Source organism: Muntiacus reevesi, chromosome 3 (genome assembly GCF_963930625.1).
Source record: "Muntiacus reevesi chromosome 3, mMunRee1.1, whole genome shotgun sequence".
NCBI lineage: Eukaryota > Metazoa > Chordata > Mammalia > Artiodactyla > Cervidae > Muntiacus > Muntiacus reevesi.
In genome coordinates this window covers 158,519,655-158,534,620 of record NC_089251.1, presented here as the reverse complement: position 1 = coordinate 158,534,620, position 14,966 = coordinate 158,519,655, and the positions used below count along the sequence as shown (strand labels likewise).

The following is a 14,966-nucleotide window of genomic DNA, read 5'->3' as shown; positions in this document are numbered from 1 at the left end:
CGGGGTGGAGGGTGCGCCAGGAGCCTGCACACGTGAGCTCTACACCGCTCTTCGCCCCTTGGCCCCAGCAGCCCTCCCCTTGAGCGCGTCCCCGCAGCCCGGGCGCCCGACCTGGGGGTTCGCCAGTCCTTGCCCGATTATGAGTGGATCCCCGCGCAGCCCAGGGCGGCCGCAGCCAGCTGGAGAAGCCTCCGCGGCTATGTTTGGAGAACAAAGACATGCATCCGTTCTCCATGACCTCCGACTCCATATATAGAAAATTACCCAAACGGAAGATTTATCGGGCGTCCTGAGTGTCCTGAGTCAGGGCCCTCAGAAACCAGCTGCTGGCTGTAGGGCTGCAGGGGATTTGCCTTAAAGGGGAGCACAGTTTCCCGCACCCCCTACCCCCACCCCCCGCCACCAGAAATGCTCATCAGAGGGCTGGAAGCCGGTTCAGATTTGTGACCTTTAGACTTTGTGCAGCCTTTTCTGTTTTCCTTTTGTGCATTGTCCACGTATTTTTGTTTAAAACACGGACCAGACAATCTCATTAACAAACTACCACCACGCCCTGAAAAGTCCAGAAGCATCCGTGCATGCAGCGCTGTGTGACAAGTACTGCTTTGCCAGGCAGATTGTGAAAAATCTACCTGTCATATGATCCCCTGGCTTAATCAAAGGCTGCATTAATACTGGTGTCAGGCTATCTTTGCTACAGCGAGTAAACAGCAGAGGCTCCCAGAAAAGAACTGGTAAGTTCATGCTGCACCTAGGTCAGCAGGTGAGGTCAGACACTCTCTCTGGGGTTTAACGGGGGTAAGCACAGTCAGTTTAGCATCAAGATGCTGGCGCTGCCATTTCCTTGCTGGATGAGCCTGAGCCCACTTGCATGTTCCGTTTTCCCACTGCGCATCTCTAAGATGAAAACAGGCCCCGGACCGGGTCCTGCTTCCTGCAAGGATTCTGCTTGGGGGCCATTATCCCTCCTCAGCAGAGGAGCTTCCTACCACTCTGCGTCTCCTGCCAGCACCACTCAGGCATGCCAGCTCTAAGCAAACAAAGACAGGCCAGGGCTTTGCCACGTGGCTGCTCTGGCAAAGACAGCACTTGATGGACAGCAGACATCAGGCTGGTCACCGGCTCCAGGAAGTAGGAAGGGGCCGGCTGTGGGTAGATGATACAACTAGTCAGACACAGGATTATGGCTTGCCAGCGATGCTAGCTCAAGGGCGCCCTGTGCAAGACAAACACCTGGGGTAGGTCCAGATCAAGGCTTGTGTTTCACCAACAAGAGCATTTGACCTGTTATGACAAGACAGGAAAGGCATTGTCTATGGGACATTCAGGATCCCCCATGTTCGAATACTATAAAATGGCTCTATTGAACTCAGACATCTCAAAAGAAAAAGAAAAGTAGCTTTCATATGTTAACTGAGGAGTTTATTTCATTGCTAGAACAAGTCTGTTTGCTTTTGTCCTGGTAAAACAGAGATATTTCAAAATCTAGCAATCATTTGCCACCACTGTGTGAACTAATGCAACCAAACCCTCCAGATCAGCAAATCTTGGGTAGGTATCAGGGCCCACTTTAACCTGACTCCAAGCGATCCCTAGCAAATATTGGGAAAGAAAAGACGAGCTTAATAAAGGCTGGTGCCCAGATGATAGACTGGGGAGGCTTGGAGAGAAGACCAAGAGCTCAGAAACCCCTGATTATCCTGAGATTCTTCCTGACTTAAGCATGATCCATCTGGGACTGAATTCAATGGCCACTGCTGCTTCTAAGAGAGGATCAGACTGGTCGGTGTGCATTCAAATGGGTTGAACACAGGATTACGGAGCTCCTCTGAGTACCTGGCCCTGTGCTTTGCATGCGGGAGTACAATGTGATTACAACACGGCCCCTGACCTCCAGAAGTTCACAGCTGTGTGCTCAAGGAGGAAAATGAACAGACAAATCTGATGTAGGTTTTACATAACGTGAAAGAAACATGTAAAAAAAAAAAAATGCTCCATGAACAGAGATGAACGAAGAGTCGACCCTAACTGGAGAAGCCGAGGAGGAGGGCGCTTTGGGGTGAGCTCTGGGGACAAGGAGATGTGTTCTGTGCAGACAGAGGAGGTGAGGTCCCAGACTGTGGAAGAACAGGGTTAATGAGAACTTGGAACAAATAAAATCTCATGATTGATTAATGAAAACTAAAGTTTGTACCAAGTCCCGAAAACACAGAAGGCAAAGGATCTGAGAATCCCGAGGATGATAACTGGGAGCGGTCCTTCTCTGAGAACAAGACACCCTGGGCAGGAAGGGGAGGCCGGCTTCTGTCAAGAAGGTAACTGGCAAAGTCTGTGCCCTCCCACCTTGCTTCCCCTCTGCCCAGAGGGCTTTCAGGGATTTGGAGGATGCCCCCTCCTTTATTTCAAACCCTGCCAAGAGAGCTGTGATGTCTGGGGGTCAGGATTCTGCAGGAGACAGCAGGGCAGCCCCAGCCCCAGGGAGGCCCCAGGAGGGGTTGCTCGCAGAGTGGCCTGCGTCCCAGGGCCCGAGCAGAAAGGATGTAGCAGTGTCTCCTACACACGGTGGCCCAGCGGTGAAGAACCTGCCTGCCAACACAGGAGATGTGCGTTTGATTCCTGAGCTGGGAACATCCTCTGGGGTAGGAAATGGCAAGCCACTCCAGTACTCTTGCCTGGAGAATTCCATGGACAGAGGAGCCTGGGGGGCTTTAGTCCATGAGGTCACAAAGAGTCGGAAACGACTGGGCAACTGAGCACACACACAGGTGGTTCTTCGCCCAGGGGCCCAGCAGAATCACACAGAAATGCTCTCTAGAGAAATCTGCTTTAATCCCAGGATTCAAAGAATTCCTTGCATACAGCTTCCAGGAGCTCACAGCCACTGAACAGGGACACAGGGAGGGGGTCAGCAAAGTCAGCAAGACAGCCGACTACAGAATCAGACGTGCGGACTTTGGCTCTTGGACTTAACCAGGTGTCGGATATAAAATGAAATTTAATGTGTTTAAGGAAATAAAAGAAATGAAAATAGGATCAACAGCACTTCCCTGGTAGTCCAGAGGCTGAGAATCTGCCTGCCAGTTGAGGGGACACGGGTTTGATCCCTGATCTGGGAAGATCCCACATGCCGCGAGGCACCTAGGTCCGCGTGCTCTACAACTCCTGAGCCTGTTCTCTGGAGCCCACTCTCCCCAACAAGAGAAGCCACTGTGATAAGCCTGAGCACCGCACCAAGAGAGTAGCCCCCACTTGCTGCAACTAAAGAAAGGCTTACACGAAGCAGTGAAGATCCAGTGCAGCCCAAAATTAAAGAAGTACATAAATATATATATATATATATTTAAAGAAAATATGATTAAGAAACGAGAGACTCTAAAAATGAACAAAGTAAGTCTGGAAATGAGACGACGCAGTCTGGACACCAAACAGGTGCAGCTGAATATAAACATCCTCCTTAACAGAGAGCAAATTCAACGCAGCTACGGTGAGGTGAGCGTGATCTAAAGATGCCACGGTGAGAAGCGCTGCATTGCGGGATGTACGTCAGAAAGGGAAACATCTGGAATGACATTCCTACCCACTCTTCCGATTATGACTGTGCCGAAATCCTCTGAGCCTCTAGAACCAGGGCTGACTTTGTCAAGGGGTATAGTTGGCAACATCTGGGGACATTCTGGGGTCTCACAACTGGGGGTGATGGGAAGGCTGCTGCTGGCATCTCGAGGGCAGAGGTTGGGGACACTGATGAGTCTCTGCAGCACATAGGACATCCCCACAGAGGACGAGCCCCTGCAGAACTCGACAGTGCCGAGGTGAGAAAGACCCCTCTGCGAAACCTGTCTACCTTGCTCACAAGCTCATCACTGCAAAACCGGCAATCCACGCAGGAAACCAAAGTGAGGAAGTGCTCCACAAATTGTAAAGTGCTCAACAAAGATGTTATTTGTTAAAATCCTAGAGTTCCACCCAGGAAGATCAATGACATGCCCGGGAAAAGAGTAGCCCCCCACTCCATGTTCTAGAATGCTAATCTGGAAGCTTGCTCCATCGGTCTGTGTCATCCAGTGTAGGGCACGGCCAGTCACCCCATCACCTGAACCAGAGGATGAGACCGCCAGCCACTGTGTCACGAGTGGGTCCCGTGTGCAGGGACTCCGACTCGCCGCGATACTGTCTCCACAGTGCCCCTGTCTCCCTGCTTTCCCGCTGTTCTCCCCAGAGTATGGTCCCTCAGGGCTCAAGACCAGGCCCCACAGTCATCTGCAGTCTGCCGACCAACGTGACCTTTTTAGAAGCAGAGCTCGAGGGTGGGGAGTGGATTCTCCTACACGCAGCACCTCTCCTCCTGGGTCCGCCGCACCCACACCTGTGTGCATAGGAGCGTCCAGCCTCCATGGGGCCACGGCGACTGCCAGCGCGTCCTTCCCGCCCCCTCCCACCGCCTCAAGATCCTGCATTGCTCCGGGAGGCCTCCTGAAGTCTCTGCCCCACAGGCGGTGCCGGGGCGTCCTCCCCGGGGTCCTTCCTACCCTAACCTGCTCGATAACCACTCCTGGCCTCTGTTAGCCTCTCACACCCACGTGGGCACACTCCAGAGGGCCACTGTGCCACACACCCTGACACGCTGGCTTAAAGGGATTTGGTGATGACTGGTGAAGATCTGGGCCTGCACTATCACTCCATCTCTGTGATACACTGTGAATGCTATGAACCAGACGTAGTGAACCCATTTACGAGGTGGAGACACTGAGGCCCAGGGAGGTGAACTGACCATCTAAACTCACACAACAGAACAAGGAGAAATCAGACAAGGCCTGTGTGTCCAGGTCCTCACAGATTCACAGCACTACACTAGCTGGGTGTCAAAAGAAGCCACAGGAAGGGCTGGCCACGGTGGGAGAAGGGCCAGGGTCCTCGTTTCCCTGGACACCTGCCCTTGACCAAGAAATGCTCTTGGGGCCGAGATTAGAGCATCTAATTCTGGCGTTAGAGCATCTCACAGACCAGCTCCGGTGGCGGCCTCCAGTGGCTTCACTATGGCCTTGGGGACACACAGCGCGTGTGTCCTTGGTGGCAGGACGCGTGGTCTGGGAGCAGGGAGGCCAGGCGTCCTTGTGAAACCCCAGTTTACTCCAGGGGTCGTGGAGGGACGCCACGGTGAGGCTCTGACCACGTGCGCGAGCCGGGGCAGGACGTTTGAAATCATCAACGTGCTTGCGCTCGCTGGGTCTTCTCTGATTATCAGTTTTAAAGTGGGGAGGGGTGGAAAGCCTTGCGTTCACCGGGAGGTGCAGGTATCTGTAGGACTTACGGGTTTGCGCTTCGCTGCTGTTTCCACGATGTTATGGGTTGGGTCCTGTCCCCTCTAAAAACATATGTTAAAAGTCTGATCCCCCAGAACCTCAGACTGTGGCTTTATTTGGAGAATAGGGTCACGGCAGGTGTAACTGGGAAGATGAGGTCGTGCTGGACAAGGAGGGCCTCACCCGGCATGACTGGTGTCCTCCAAAGAGGGGCCGCGTGGAGGCAGAGACAGTGGAGGAGGCCGCAGGGACGCGGAGGCAGAGGCCGGAGGAGGCGAGTGAGAAGAGGCGGGGCGGTTCCCAGCCGCTGGCCCTGCACCCCTGACCTTGGACTTCAGACCCGTCAGACAGTAAGTGTCTGCCGTTTGAAGCTCTGGGTGTGGAGCTCTGTGCTGCTCGCCCTTTGTTATGGAGACAAACATATTCCTCATCCCACAAATTTGCAGGGAACCTTCCTGATGAAGACGGTCAGTAGGGCGGCGCACGACCAAACGGAGAATTTGGACCAAGCCTATGTGCGGAGACGGGGCTGTGAACAGAGGAATAAGGGGCTTTTTCTTGTCAACCCAAGCCCATACATAAACTAGAGAGGAACTTTGAAAGGAAGGGAACTCACAGGAAAGAGGAAACAGGTTAAAACTATAGCAGGAAGGATTTTTGTAACTTAAAAAGGAAAAAAAAAAACCCACCCTCTTATAATAGGAAAGTTTCTTAAGACCTGGACTGGGTACAAAGGAGAATGTAAACTCCTTGCCAGAATGTTTTTTAGCAAGAAATCTTTTTTTTTTTTAATATTTATTTTTAACTGGAGGATAATCGCTTTACAGTGTGCTGGTTTCTGCCACACTTCAACCTGAATCAGTCACAGGTACACATATGTCCCCTCCGTCTTGAACCTCCCTCCCACATCCCACCCCTCTACAGCCTTTCAGGCACTAAACGTTTATATTAGCAATGAGAACTAGACAAACACATCCAAAAATATGCAGGAAACTAGAAACAAAACAACAGGGCTTTAGGCTGCACGGCGTGTCGTGTTTTGGGGTCCATCCCTCACCTTCTTCATCAGAACGACGCAGGACCAGGCTGGGCGGTGGGGGAGGGCGTTCTTGGCAATATGGTGGGTTAAATATGCAGAGGGGCTTTCCTGAGACACGGAAACCAAAGGGAAATTCCCCTTTTTTTTCTCAGAGCATGGCTGAGCCAACAGTGAGCAGGGGAAAACACATTCAGACCAAGAATGAGAATAAGAAGTTCTCCCATGGTAAGTGATGTTACGGGCAGCCTTTGTCCTGGAGCCTGTGACCGTCCCTCTGGCCTAGACCTGAGGTCTGAACAGGATCTGGAGAATGGGTGGGACTCAGAGGGGAGGGTAAGGACTGGAGAAAGCCTGGGTCATGCAGGGCAGGTCAGACCCACCCTGAAGGCAGGACTCCGTTGGGGCAGACCGTAAGGTGAGCTGGGAAATTCTCTCCCTGCAGGAGGAGAGTTGCTTTTACAGGTGTGAGCACTGGAAAGAGAAAGAGAGAAGAATTCTCCTCTCTGGTTTTTGCGGCTCCCACACGTGATGGCTGGAGGACAAAACTCACCCTCCGTGTGTGACCTGAAAAACTCCAAGCCAGAAACTTCCTTTCCAAAGATCCCCGTTCACAGCAGCAAAAGGGCCATGCGGAAGCAAATGTAAGTTCTCTGGAGGAACATTCTTCAAACATGTCTCAAAGCTTCAACACAGAGAAAATAGTAAGGAATATGAGCTCGCAGTGATCAGTTGCTAAATTCACGAGGAGCTAGGTCACCAGGAGCAAGAGGGAGCAGAGGTAACAAGCTACAGAGTCAGACAGCGTGGAGACTACAGGAACTGAAGCCTTTGTATAATTTATATAAAGTGTGTTTGCTTAATATGTTTAAAAAACAAAAGGGGGGTTGAAGGCATTACAAGGAAACTAGAGATTATAAAATGATCAAGCAGATTTGTAAACAAAAGTGGAACTTTGCAAATAAAACTGTAATAATGTAAATTTACAACAGATTTTATTTTCTTGGGCTTCAAAGTCACCGCATACACTGACTGCAGCCATGAAATTAAAAGGCGCTTGCTCCTTGGAAGAAAAGCTATGACAAACCTAGACAGCGTATTAAAAAGCAGAGGCATCACTTTGTCGACAAAGGTCTGTCTAGTCAGAGCTATGGTTTTCCCTGTAGTCATATACGGATGTGAGAGTTGGAACATAACGATGGCTGAGCGCCGAAGAATTTGTTTTTGAATTATGATGCTGGAGAGTTCCCTGGACTGCAAGGAGGTCAAATCAGTCAATCCTAAAGGAAATCAGCCGTGAACAATCATTGGAAGGACTGATGCTAAAGCTCCAATATTTTGGCCACCCAATGAGAGGAGCTGACTCATTTGAAAAGACCCTGATGCTGGGAAGGATTGAAGGCAGGAGAAGAGGGCGGCAGAGGATGAGATGGCTGGATGGCATCGCTGACTCAGTAGACATGAATTTGAGCAAACACTGGGAGATGGTGAAGAACAGGGAATCCTTGTGTGTTGCAGTCCAAGGGGTCGCAAAGAGTTGGACATAACTTAGTGATTGAGCAGCCAACAACAATAAGATTAAATAATAGTAGACAAAGTCCGAGAGAGAGTTGATAAAGGAAAAGTTAGATCTGCTGAAAATTGACAGAGTGAAAATCAGAAAGACTTCCAGATCAAGAACCTGAGAAAGTTCACGACTAGTGAAAATATCACATGGAGAGCCAAACACTCACGGCCAGCAAAGAGGAAATAAAAATCAAGTTAGAAATGAAGTCTTGACTGAAAAAATAGCATAGCAGAAGGAGGGTGATGAGAGTTATAGCCTTTTAATGTCCTTGTACTTTTTCTGGAAGTCAGTAAAGATGCAGATTACTTTTAGATTAAGTTAAATATACATGTTAAAATTTTAGAGTAATCAATAAAAAAGTAAAAATTCACTGTGTCCAGTTGTCTGTTGGTATCCATGAACCAGCTCCAAGAACCCCTCGGATACCAGAATCCACAGATGCTCCATCTCTTATATAAAATGCAGTATTAACACCACTGGTGGATCCAAGGTTGGTTGAATCCAAGGATGTGGAACCTGGGGATATGGGAGAGCCAACTCTAACTGCTAGACTAGTAGAGTCAAAAGTACAGAACAAGAAAATATTCCAGAAGAAAATGTAGGAATTCAGAAAAAGCAGAATGAGTGGAAAGCACAAGCCGTTGGGAGTGGCGGCCACCACTGACCGGGACATCTCTGCATTCCTCGTCCGTTCATGCTGGCCACACGCGACCCATCTCTCAGGGTTGTGCTTGCAGCGAGCGGCGCTGGGGGATGAGGTAACGTTTTCCTCTAGGACAGACAGCAGGCTTGCTTACCCCTTGTTATAAATGCAAGGTCCCCAGGCTCAGTGATCCTTGCCTGGGATGCGGGTTCACTCTGAGCACAGCATCCATCTGGCCCCCTTGCAATGCCCCTTTGGGTATTCGGGGGCAAAGGAAGCCAGGGGATATGGTACTCATGCCACTTGAGTGAGGAAGTCCCCACTCTCTGATCTAGAAGCTTGTGTTTTCCTCCAACATCTCTAAAATAGAAACATGCTGATTATTAGATTGTAAGTAAGGCAAAGTCAAAACCTAGACCTTTTACACAAACTAAAAATGTAGAAAGAAATGAATACGTATCAAAAATTGCAATCAATGTGAACGGGCTGAACTCTCCAGTCAAAAGACAAAAAATGCCAAATTGTTTTAAAATGGATTTAGTTACAGAGATATTTCTAAAACAAGAGACACAGAAAACTTGAAATAAAAGAATGGGAAAGATATGTCATGCAAATACTAATAAAGGGAAAGATGATGAAGCAACATTAATGTCATACAATGACACGCATGTGAAGATATAAAAAAAATCACTATATATTGATGAAGTTTCCATTCACCAGGAAGACATAATAATTCCAAACTTGCATGTACCACATAATAAAGCTTAAAAATATATTCATCAAAATTTGGCAGGATCAAGAAGAGAAATAGACAAATCCATTATCATTTGGAGGAATGCCTAACACATCTCTCAGTAAATGAAAAATCAAGCAGAGGAACAAAAATCAGTAAATATTTGAATAATTAAACAATACATTTAAGAAAGTTGACTTAAGGAACAAGTACATATATCCAACCACTTTAGATTGTGCATTCTTTCCAAGTTCACATGAAATATTTACAAAAAATTGACCACATTATAATCTAGGCACAAAGTATAAAGCAGTAATTATCTAAGAATTAATTTACCAAAAAAATGAAAATTAATCTCACAAGCACTTGTTACTGCATAGATTGATTTTTCTTCCCATACCACAAGGATCAATTTTATTTCATTAATAACCTCATAAGATTGGAAAATTTTTAAATACAATTTTAATAGTATTCCCTTGTATAGAAACTGATGCTGTAATATCAGAGGCTTTGTGAAACAGCCGGGTTTCGACAAACATCTCAGAGCTATTCCCAGATCAGTGTCTTTTCCTACAAAGCCAAGCAAGTTTGCTGGCGCTCAGGCAGATCTGTGGAAACAGCCTGATATAAACACCTGACGTGGCCCTTCCCACCGTCTCCCCACCCTCCCCACCCCTGCTCCTGGGCTCCAGCCACGCGCCCTTCTCTGAGCTCTCGGGCGGGCCCCACTCCTGAGGGTCTTGAAGCCGCTGCGTGGCCACGAATCCCCATCTAGGCCACACCGTGACCCACCCTCCCTCACAAGGTCAGGCTCCACCTGCAGCTCTCATACCCAACACCAGTGCTTCAGGACGCTTTCCATGAACCCCAGAATCAGTCAGGCCCCCGATGAGATGCTCTCAAGGCTATGGCAGTTATTTAAATTATTTAGATTGGAATACTCAGCTGTACCTGTGTGACCATTTGATTAATGCTTTTCTTCCCGATGGGCTTCCCTGGGTGCTCAGACAGTAAAGAATCTGCCTGCTGATGCGAGAGACACAGGAGACTAGGGTTCGATCCCTGGGTCGGGACGATCCCCTGGAGAAGGAAATGGCAGCCGCTCCGCATTCTTGCCTGGAGAAATCCCATGGACCAAGGAGCCTAGTGGGCTACAGCCTGTAGGGCTGCAGAGAGGCGGACACGACAAGTGAGTGAGCACGCACCCACGCACCCAGGTGTATGTGTGTGACCATTTGCTGAATGCTTTTCTTCCTGATGGACTGCAGACTCCACAAGGGCAGGAACTGTGTCTGTTTTGCAAACCACTAACCACAGTGCCTGTCGTGATGCCTGAACATGCAAAGCAAAAATGCGCTGAGTGGATAGATGCGCGAATGGGGCAGCGGATTGCCAGGCGGAGAGTCACCGGGGCTTTTCAACACAATGTGCTTTGTGATGCGGGACAGAGGGAAGAATGAGTGGACTCGGCGAGATCAGCTGCCCACCCCTTCCTCTCCCTCCCGCTTCCTCTCTTTCATCCAGTAACTAGCACATCATCTCCCGTAACTAGGGGCCAATCAGTTATATGCTGAGGACATATGACATCTACTTTCCAAAAAAAGAGAATTCTTTAGCAGGGAACAGATGTTAGGTTCACAATGGTACATCCTGAAGTTCAGCCCTGTGCACAGACCACACTCCTGAGCCAAGCCCCCCCCCCCATCTCCTGTGCCTGCCCCCCCCCCCACCCCCAGCCCATGACATCACTGCTTCCGGTTATTCTTGTGCCTATGCTTCCTTCCCAGGACAACGGGGAGGGGGCGGTAAGGTGACTTTTCAGGAAGTCTCTGATCCTGCCAGCCTTGCCCGGGAGCAACTGCTTCAGCGCATCTCCCCGACTTCTCAGGAAGGATTAGACTGAAGTTGCCAACACGAAAGCATATTGCAAAAGCATTATCGCTTGGGGATATTTTAAACGGCGGTCTGAAAATGTGAAAAACCTAAGAATCTGCCATGTTCATGGAGGATTAACCTGACTGAGGGTGTGGTTTGTGTCCGCCAAAAGGTTGTTTGAAGTCCCAACCCGCAGAGCTATGAATGAGACTTTATTTGGAGATAGGGTCTTTGAAAGTGCAGTGAGGTCAAGATGCAGTCACAGCTGGACTAAGGTTGACCCTAAATCCAGTGTCGGGTGTCCTTGTAAGAGACACACCATCAGAGAAGAACACCGTGCCGTGATGGAGACAGGGACTGGGGCCATGTGTCTCCAAGGGACGCCAAGACTTGCCGGCACCAGCCGGTGGAGGCGCATTCTCCAGAGCCCTGCCAAAGTCGCGGAGGGGGTGGGGGAGCATCCTGAGCGCTGGGGGCTTTGGGGTCACTTCTTTGGTACAAGCTCTGGTACAAGAAGCCTCCCTAGAGGCAGAATTAGGGTCCCTGAGAGCAGCACCGAGTCCCAGGCGACCCCACCCTCCCTGTCAGTGCTGGTGAGCCAGGAGGGCTTGAACCAGTTATTCTCACTCGGGCTCAGCGTTTGAGCATTTTCATCTATCACCTTCAGTTCAGTTCAGTTGCTCAGTCGTGTCCAATTCTCTGCAACCCCATGGACTGCAGCACGCCAGGCCTCCCTGTCCATTGCCAACTCCCGGAGTTTACTCAAACTCACATCCATCGAGTCAGTGATGCCATCCAACCATTTCAGCCTCTGTGGTCCCCTTCTCCTCCTGCCTTCAATCTTTCCCAGCATCAGGGTCTTTTCCAGTAAGTTAGCTGTTTGCATCAGGTGACCAAAATATTGGAGTTTCAGCTTCAGCATCAGTCCGTCCAATGAATATTCAGGACTGATTTCTTTTAGGATGGACTGGTTGGATCTCCTTGCTGTCCAAGGGACTCTCAAGAGTCTTCTCCAACACCACAATTCAAAAGCATAAATTCTTCGGTGCTCAGATTTCTTTATAGTCCAGCTCTCACATCTATACATGACTACTAGAAAAACTAAAGATTTGACTAGATGGACCTTTGTTGGTAAAATAAAGTCTCTGCTTTTTAATATGCTATCTAGGTTGGTCATAGATTTTCTTCCAAGGAACAAGCATCTTTTAATTTCATGGCTACAGTCACCATCTGCAGTGATTTTGGAGCCCCCCCAAAATAAAGTCTGTCACTGTTTTCACTGTTTCCCCATCTATTTGCCATGAAGTGATGGAACCAGATGCCATGATATTAGTTTTCTGAATGTTGACTTTTAAGTCAACTTTTTCACTCTCCTCTTTCACTTTCATCAAGAGGCTCTTTGGTTCTTCTTCACTTTCTGCCATCTCTCGCCCTAACACAGCTAATTTCTAAACCTGTTTTCCCAGCTCTGATAGCTCTCAATAGCCCTGATCTCATTTTTATAACTTGTCTGTTGGATGGCTTCACTGGATTCTCCAATCTGTGTTTGTAAGACTTACTCCCACAGCAGGGGCTTCCTTGGTGGCTCAGATGGTAAAGAATCTGCCTACAATGTGGGAGACCCAAGTTCAATCCCTGCGTGGGGAAGATCCCCTGGAGAAGGAAATGGCAACTCATTCCAGTGTTCTTGTCTGGAGAATCCCATGGATGGAGGAGCCTAGAGGGCTCCAGTCCATGGGGTCACAAAGAGCTGGACACGACTGAGTGATTAACTCTAACTAACCCACCCCTGCCTCTCCTTGGGGCGCTTCCCTTTGTGATGGCATCACCCGTCTCCCACTCACAAAGCTCAGACTCTGGACGGGCGGCATCTGGCACCGGTACACGTTTACTCTTTCTTCTGCACCACGCCTTGGCATCATCCCGCCAGCTGCCGGGCCCTCAGGACTCACCTGTGCCACGGTGCAAAGGTTCACTTGCCCCGCGACCATCTCTGCCCCCAGGTCTAAGTGCTCCTCTCCACCTCCTCCCCCAACTTCACCCCCAGCCACACTTCACTAACAGACTCAGGCCTCACGCTGCTCAGCCCCCCACCTCCTGGGGCACCAGTGCTAATGGAACCAGCTCCACACTGCCTCTCAGGACACCCACCACGTGTCCCCATCAGCCCTCAAGCCCTTCTCCCACCAGCCACGGTCTCCCCTCTCCCCTCCAGCCCGCCTGGACCAGCCAGCCTCTCCACAGCTGCCCTCCCCAGGCCTGTCCGGGGCCTGGGGCTGCTTCCCTTCCCTCTCCTGCATCTCTGCCTGCAAGCGTTCCCGACACCTGTTTTTCAGTGCTGGTCTATTTTATTGATCAAACTCAACACTTAGAAAATCAATGCACACCATTCATTCACGTGTGTGTGTGTGTACATAGGTGTTTCTGTGTATGTGAACTTTGCCCCAGGTTTTACACGCTCAGAATACATCAGTGAGCTTCCCTTTGCTCCTAGGAAAACGCTCAAAGCACAGGTGAGCTCACGTGGTCAGCTGGCAGGATTAGAAACCACGGCTGTGCAAAGCGGGGTGTTCTCGCCCACCTCCGTCTGTCAAGGCCAAACTCAAACAGAACCTCCTGTTCTCGGGTTTGCTTTCCACGGTGGAGGAAACGTCTTTCTTCTGGGAACCCCTCAGCACTTTGTAACGATCACATCGTCTGATGTTCCAGCTTGAGTTCCAGTTCCTCGCAGACCTCCACTGACCGCGTTTCGCAGACACCGCGGTTCTCACGCACCGGGGGTCCGTGGCCGCCCCACGCCCTGCAAGGCCGCTGGCGCAGTTTCCCTCACAGCGTTTGCTCCCTTTCAGGTGCCCGTGCCACCTTTGGGCCATTCCCACAGTTCTCTCGAGCTTTTCACTGTCATTGCATTTGTTCTGGTGATCTCTGATCTCTGACATCGTTACTGAGACTAGCTGACGGCTCAGGTGATGGCTGGCCGTTTTTAGCGATACAGTATTTTTAATTAAGATGCGTACTTTTTAAAGACATAGACTACAGTGTAGTGTAAACGCAACTTTTCTGAGCACCGGGAACCAAACAATTCACACCACTGGCTTTGCAGGACACTCGCTTTATCAAGCTGGTTGGGCTTCCCCGGTGGCTCAGCTGGTAAAGAATCTGCCTGCAATGCAGGAGACCTGGGTTTGATCCCTGGGTTGGGAAGATCACCTGGAGAAGGGCATGGCAACCCACTCCAGTATTCTGGCCTGGAGAATTCCATGGGCTGTATAGTCCATGGGGTTGCAGAGAGTCAGAGGCGACTGAACGACTTTCACTTTCACTGCACCCAGACCCGCAGTGTCTCCAGGGCTCCTGTGCGATCCTTCCTGTGATCACTGTATGCTTCTCATGTCACATACGCAGGGGGAAGCCTTACAGAACTCCTCTAGCAGCCTCCACTTTGAGGACAGCCTCCCACATGAAGCAGGCGGTAAGGGATTAGGGCTCGGGGCTGACTGCAGACGCCGGGGTGGGCTGATGCTGGCGGAGTCCCCACCCCAGTCAGGCCCGTAGGCCCGGGTCAAGGGGCAGCTTGGGCTGGGGGGATGTCCCTGGTGATTGGTGCTCCCAGAAACCTGGGGTGGGAATTCCCTGGAGGGCCAGTGGTTAGGACTCTGCTTCCAATGCGGGGGCACTGGTTCTACCCCTGATCTCAGATCCCAGGGTTGTAGGAGCCCTGTCTTCCTGCCAACTTTCTCAACAACAGGCTCCCAGCATGGGGTTCAGAACTGTGTGTCAGGCCCATGTTGACAGGTAGTAGTCACCAC

The 14,966-nt window shown here is 50.1% G+C and overlaps 1 protein-coding gene across 2 annotated transcripts in view; it reads right to left on the bottom strand.

Moving 5' to 3' along the window:
• RPS6KA2 (ribosomal protein S6 kinase A2) overlaps positions 1 to 14,966 on the bottom strand; it is a 331,320-nt gene that overhangs the window by 164,190 nt on the left and 152,164 nt on the right. The gene's annotated exons all lie outside the window — the stretch shown is intronic.